Here is a 7,129-nt window from a genome sequence, read left to right on the forward strand (position 1 = left end):
AATGTACTTTGCAGCAGTTTTTATGCAATCAGTGGGGGTCTATCGATCTGCACCCCCACAAATTGCCAGTTATTTGCAGTGTATGTTATATATATCTATAATATAACACTTGGAGCGTCACTCTGTCCCACCACTTTATAGACTGCGCAAGCGCCTGCATAGACGCTCCCAGCATTACATTATAGCCAGTATCCGTTAAAAAAAAATGGCGCCAGAAAGCGCCGACTGCCTTGGTACTGATTTTGGTGTCATGATAACGCCTCTGATTCCACCGCATGAATGTCTCCCTGCTCCCGGAATCGATGTCCCCTTGCTCCTGGAAACGGCGCTTGTGCAGTCCGCGCTTTCCGACGCCATTTTCTTGAAGAGACACTGCAGTGTGTCTTCAAGAAAATGGTGCTTAAAAGCGCAGACTGTGCAGGCGACGATTTTTGCTGCACGATCCCGCCCTCTCATGACGTTGCGGCAATTGGCGCCTGCACAGTCCGTGCTTACCAGTGACGCAGCCCAGGAGATTGCAGTATGCGTAAGCACTGAACGCATACCATGATCTCCGATGGAGAACCAGGGATGTGCCAGGAGGGTGAGTATGCTATATTCACCTTTCCCCATTCCACCACTGTGCTCCGGTCTGTCTTCCACTTCCTCTGCCTGTGACATTTAGGACAGAAGGCATGATGATGTGCATAGTGTGCACCTCCCTCTCCCTGAACAGTCACAGCCACAGGACCTGGAAGACGGAGTGGCACAAAGCGGCGCACAGCAGTGGAACGGGGAAAGGAGAATTTCACAAGTACTGGGGGCCTGAGCCAGCGGCACTTGACTCCAATAGCGTGCCGGTGTCCCCACCTGCTCAGGCCCCCGGCACTCGGCGCCCAGCGACGATAGGTGAGTATGTACTTTTTTTTTAATCGCAGCAGCATACGAGACATATTTTACAATGGAGCATCTTATGGGGCCATCAACCTTTATGGAGCAGCGTACGGGGCATATGGATGGAAGCAGCACATGACAGAATGGGGTGCAGGATGAGAACAGCACATGACAGAATGGGAGTGCAGGATCAGAGCAGCACATGACAGGATGGGGGCACAGGATGGGAGCAGCACATGTCAGGATGGGGGTGCAGGATGAGAGCAGCACATGACAGGATGGGGGCACAGGATGGGAGCAGCACATGACAGGATGGGGGCACAGGATGAGAGCAGCACATGACAGGATGGGGGTGCAGGATGAGAGCAGCACATGACAGGATGGGGGCACAGGATGAGAGCAGCACATGACAGGATGGGGCGTAGTATGGGAGCAGCACATGACAGTATGGGGGTGCAGGATGAGAGCAGCACATGACAGGATGGGGGAGCAGGATGGGAGCAGCACATGACAGGATCCGGTTGCAGGATGGGAACACATGACAGGATGAGGGCTCAGAAAGAAAGTAGCACATGACAACATAGTACACAAAACAGGATGGGGGCGCAAAATGGTAGCAGCACATTATTATTATTATTTTTATTATTTATTGTTATGGCGCCATTTTTTCCATGGCGCTTTACATGTGAGGAGGGGTATACATAATAAAAACAAGTACAATAATCTTAAACAATACAAGTCATAACTGGTACAGGAGGAAAGAGGATCCTGCCCACGAAGGCTCACAATCTACAAGAGATGGGTGAGAATACAGTAGGTGAGGATAGAGCTGGTCATGCGGCGGTTTGGTTGATCAGTGGTTACTGCAGGTTGTAGGCTTGTCAGAAGAGGTGGGTATTCAGGCTCTTTTTGAAGGTTTCGATGGTAGGCGAGAGTCTGATGTGTTGTGGTAGATGGTTCCAGAGTAGGGGTGATACGCGAGAGAAATCTTGTATACGATTGTTGGAAGAGGAGATATGAGGGGAGTAGTGAAGGAAATCTTGTGAGGATTGGAGGTTGCGTGTAGGTAAGTACCGGGAGATGAGGTCACAGATGTATGGAGGAGACAGGTGGTGGATGCTTTGAACATCATGGTTAGAGTTTTGTACTGGAGTCTCTGGGCAATGGGGAGCCAGTGAAGCGATTGACAGAGGGGAGAGTGTTGTGAATTCTGTTGTCGAACTCCCTCCTGTGGTCGTGAATGGTACTTCGGCGAGTTCTGTCTATGGGCTCCCTCTGGTGGCTATGAGTAAAGCTGCTGCTTCTGAGGTTCCTTACACAGGTGACGTGGTTTATCCTTTGGTTGGCTGCTCTATTTAACTCCTCTCAGATCGTTACTCCATGCCAGCTGTCAATGTTTTTGCATTCATTCAGTTCGCTCCTGGATCTCTCTGGTGACCTGCCTTCTCCTGCAGAAGCTAAGTTCCTTATTGTCTTATTTTGTTCTCTGTTTTCTTGTCCAGCTGGTTTTCTTGATTTTGTCTTGCTAGCTGGAAGCTCTGGGATGCAGAGTGGCCCCTCCGCACTGTGAGTTGGTGCGGAGGTCTATTTTTTGCACACTCTGCGTGGTCTTTTGTAGGTTTTTGTGCTGATCGCAAAGTTACCTTTCCTATCCTCTGTCTATTTAGTAAGTCTGGCCTCCCTTTGCTGAAACCTGTTTCATTTCTGCGTTTGTGACTTTCATCTTTACTCACAGTCAAAATATGTGGGGGGCTTCCTTTACCTTTGGGGAATTTCTGTGAGGCAAGGTAGGCTTTATTTTCTATCTCTAGGGCTAGATAGTTCTTAGGCTATGACGAGGCGCCTAGGTCTGGTCAGGAGCGCTCCACGGCTATTTCTAGTGTGTGTGATAGGATTAGGGCTTGCGGTCAGCAGAGCTCCCACATCCCAGAGCTCGTCCTGTATGAGGTTTAACTATCAGGTCATTCCGGGTGCTCCAAACCACCAGGTCATAACAGTACAGCTGGCCCAAAGTATTAATGCATCTCAATAAAGGGATAAGAGAACTTCTGAGACCATTTTTTTTTCTTTGCACTGTGTTTTGTCTTTCTTTTCCCCTAGACCATTGGGTGGTTCAGGACACAGGTGTAGATATGGACATTCAAGGTTTGTACTCTTGTGTGGATCATCTCACTGCAAGGGTACAAAACATTCAAGATTTTGTGGTTCAGAATCCTATGTTAGAGCCTAGAATTCCTATTCCTGACTTATTTTCTGGGGATAGATCTAGGTTCTTGAATTTCAAAAATTATTGTAAACTGTTTCTAGCTTTGAAACCCCGCTCCTCTGGTGACCCCGTTCAACAGGTAAAAATCATTATTTCTTTGTTACGTGGTGACCCTCAAGACTGGGCATTTTCCATTGCGCCAGGAGATCCTACATTGCGTGATGTTGATGTGTTTTTTCTGGCGCTTGGATTGCTTTATGATGAACCAAATTCAGTGGATCAGGCAGAGAAAATCTTGCTGGCTTTGTGTCAGGGTCAGGATGAAGCGGAGGTGTACTGTCAGAAGTTTAGAAAGTGGTCTGTGCTTACTCAGTGGAATGAATGTGCCCCGGCGGCAATTTTCAGAAAGGGTCTTTCTGAAGCCCTTAAGGATGTCATGGTGGGATTTCCCACGCCTGCTGGTCTGAATGAGTCTATGTCTTTGGCCATTCAGATCGATCGGCGCATGCGTGAGCGCAAAGCTGTGCACCATATGGCGGTATTCTCTGAGCATAGGCCTGAGCCTATGCAGTGTGATAGGACTTTGACCAGAGCTGAACGGCAAGAACACAGACGTCGGAATGGGCTGTGTTTTTACTGTGGTGAATCCACTCATGCTATCTCCGATTGTCCTAAGCGCACTAAGCGGTTCGCTAGGTCTGCCATCATTGGTACGGTACAGTCTAAATTTCTTTTGTCCGTTACTCTGATTTGCTCTCTGTCATCCTATTCTGTAATGGCATTTGTGGATTCAGGCGCTGCCCTGAATTTGATGGACTTGGAGTTTGCCAGGCGCTGTGGTTTTTTCTTGGAGCCCTTGCAGTATCCTATTCCATTGAGAGGAATTGATGCTACGCCTTTGGCCAAGAATAAGCCTCAGTACTGCACTCAATTGACCATGTGCATGGCTCCTGCACATCAGGAGGATATTCGCTTTTTGGTGTTGCATAATCTGCATGATGTGGTCGTTTTGGGGTTGCCATGGCTACAGGTCCATAATCCAGTGTTGGATTGGAAATCTATGTCTGTGTCCAGCTGGGGTTGTCAGGGGGTACATGGTGATGTTCCATTGCTGTCAATTTCGCCATCCACTCCTTCTGAAGTCCCTGAGTTTTTATCAGATTACCGGGATGTATTTGAAGAGCCCAAATCTGGTGCCCTACCTCCTCATAGGGATTGCGACTGTGCTATTAATTTGATTCCTGGTAGTACGTTTCCTAAGGGCCGTCTGTTTAATTAATCTGTGCCAGAGCATGCCGCTATGCGGAGTTATATAAAGGAATCCTTGGAGAAGGGTCATATTCGTCCGTCGTCGTCACCATTAGGAGCAGGGTTCTTTTTTTGTGGCCAAGAAGGATGGTTCTTTGAGACCTTATATTGATTACCGCCTTCTTAATAAGATCACAGTAAAATTTCAATATCCTTTGCCGCTGCTGTCTGATTTATTTGCTCGGATTAAGGGGGCTAGTTGGTTCACCAAGATAGATCTTCGTGGTGCGTATAATCTTGTGCGAATTAAACAGGGTGATGAATGGAAAACGGCATTTAATACGCCCGAGGGCCATTTTGAGTACCTGGTTATGCCATTCGGGCTTTCTAATGCTCCATCTGTGTTTCAGTCCTTTATGCATGACATCTTCCGAGAGTACCTGGATAGATTCATGATTGTATATTTGGATGACATTTTGGTCTTTTCGGATGATTGGGAGTCTCATGTGAAGCAGGTCAGAATGGTGTTCCAGGTCCTTCGTGCGAATTCCTTGTTTGTGAAGGGGTCAAAGTGTCTCTTTGGAGTTCAGAAGGTTTCATTTTTGGGTTTCATTTTTTCCCCTTCTACTATCGAGATGGACCCTGTTAAAGTTCAGGCCATTTACGATTGGACTCAGCCGACATCTGTGAAGAGCTTACAGAAGTTCTTGTCCTTTGCTAATTTTTATCATCGCTTCATCGCTAAATTTTCCAGTATTGCTAAACCGTTGACTGATTTGACCAAGAGAGGTGCTGATGTGGTCAATTGGTCCTCTGAGGCTATAGAGGCTTTTCAGGAGTTGAAGCGTCGTTTTGCTTCTGCCCCTGTGTTGTGCCAGCCAGATGTTTCGCTCCCTTTTCAGTTTGAGGTTGATGCTTCTGAAATTGGAGCAGGGGCTGTTTTGTCGCAACGAAGTTCTGATGGCTCGGTGATGAAACCCTGTGCCTTCTTTTCTAGAAAATTCTTGCCTGCTGAGCGCAATTATGATGTGGGCAATCGGGAGTTGTTGGCCATGAAGTGGGCATTCGAGGAGTGGCGACATTGGCTTGAAGGAGCTAAACATCGTGTGGTGGTCTTGACGGATCACAAGAATTTGACTTATCTCGAGTCTGCCAAACGGTTGAATCCTAGACAGGCTCGATGGTCGCTCTTTTTCTCCCATTTTGATTTTGTGGTTTCATACCTTCCGGGATCTAAGAATGTGAAGGCTGACGCCCTGTCAAGGAGTTTTGTGCCTGACTCTCCTGGTGTTCCGGAGCCGGCGGGTATTTTCTTAAAGAAGGGGTAATTTTGTATGTCATTTCCCCTGATTTGCGGCATGTGCTGCAAAAGTTTCAGGCTGATAGACCTGACCGTTGTCCTACGGAGAAACTGTTTGTCCCTGATAGATGGACTAGTAGAGTTATCTCTGAGATTCATTGTTCAGTGTTGGCTGGTCATCCTGGAATCTTTGGCACCAAAGATTTGGTGGCTAGATCCTTTTGGTGGCCTTCTTTGTCACGGGATGTGCGTTCTTTTGTGCAGTCCTGTGGGACTTGTGCTCGGGCTAAACCCTGCTGTTCTCGTGCCAGTGGGTTACTTTTGCCCTTGCCGATCCCAAAGAGGCCCCGGACGCACATTTCCATGGATTTTATTCCTGATCTCCCTGTTTCTCAAAAGATGTCGGTCATTTGGGTGGTTTGTGATGGCTTCTCTAAGATGGTCCATTTGGTACCCTTGTCTAAATTGCCTTCCTCCTCTGATTTGTTGCCATTGTTTTTCCAGCATGTGGTTCGTTTGCATGGCATTCCAGAGAACATCGTCTCGGACAGAGGTTCCCAGTTTGTTTCGAGGTTTTGGCGGTCCTTTTGCGCTAAGATGGGCATTAATTTGTCTTTTTCTTCGGCTTTCCATCCTCAGACTAATGGCCAAACCGAACGAACTAATCAGACTTTGGAGACATATCTGAGATGCTTTGTTTCTGCTGATCAGGATGATTGGGTGTCATTCTTGCCTTTGGTTCGCTCTTAATAATCGGGCCAGCTTGGCTACTTTAGTTTCTCCTTTTTTCTGTAATTCTGGTTTCCATCCTCGTTTCTCTTCAGGGCAGGTTGAGCCTTCAGACTGTCCTGGTGTGGATGCGGTGGTGGACAGGTTGCAGCAGATTTGGACTCATGTGGTGGACAATTTGACATTGTCCCAGGAGAAGGCTCAACGTTTCGCTAACCGCCGGCGTTGTGTTGGTCCCCGACTTCGTGTTGGGGATTTGGTTTGGTTGTCATCTCGTCATGTTCCTATGAAGGTTTCCTCTCCTAAGTTTAAGCCTCGTTTCATTGGGCCATACAAGATTTCTGAAGTTCTCAATCCTGAGTCATTTCGTTTGGACCTTCCAGCTTCTTTTGCCATCCATAATGTGTTCCATAGGTCGTTGTTGCGGAGATACGTGGCGCCTATGGTTCCCTCCGTTGATCCTCCTGCCCCGGTGTTGGTCGAGGGGGAGTTGGAGTATGTGGTGGAGAAGATTTTGGATTCTCGTGTTTCGAGACGGAAACTCCAGTACCTGGTCAAGTGGAAGGGTTATGGTCAGGAAGATAATTCCTGGGTTTTTGCCTCTGATGTTCATGCTGCCGATCTGGTTCGTGCCTTTCATTTGGCTCATCCTGATCGGCCTGGGGGCTCTGGTGAGGGTTCGGTGACCCCTCCTCAAGGGGGGGGGTACTGTTGTGAATTCTGTTGTCGAACTCCCTCCTGTGGTCGTGAATGGTACTTTGGCGAGTTCTGTC

The sequence above is a fragment of the Ranitomeya imitator genome, chromosome 3 (assembly GCF_032444005.1).
Source record: "Ranitomeya imitator isolate aRanImi1 chromosome 3, aRanImi1.pri, whole genome shotgun sequence".
Lineage (NCBI taxonomy): Eukaryota > Metazoa > Chordata > Amphibia > Anura > Dendrobatidae > Ranitomeya > Ranitomeya imitator.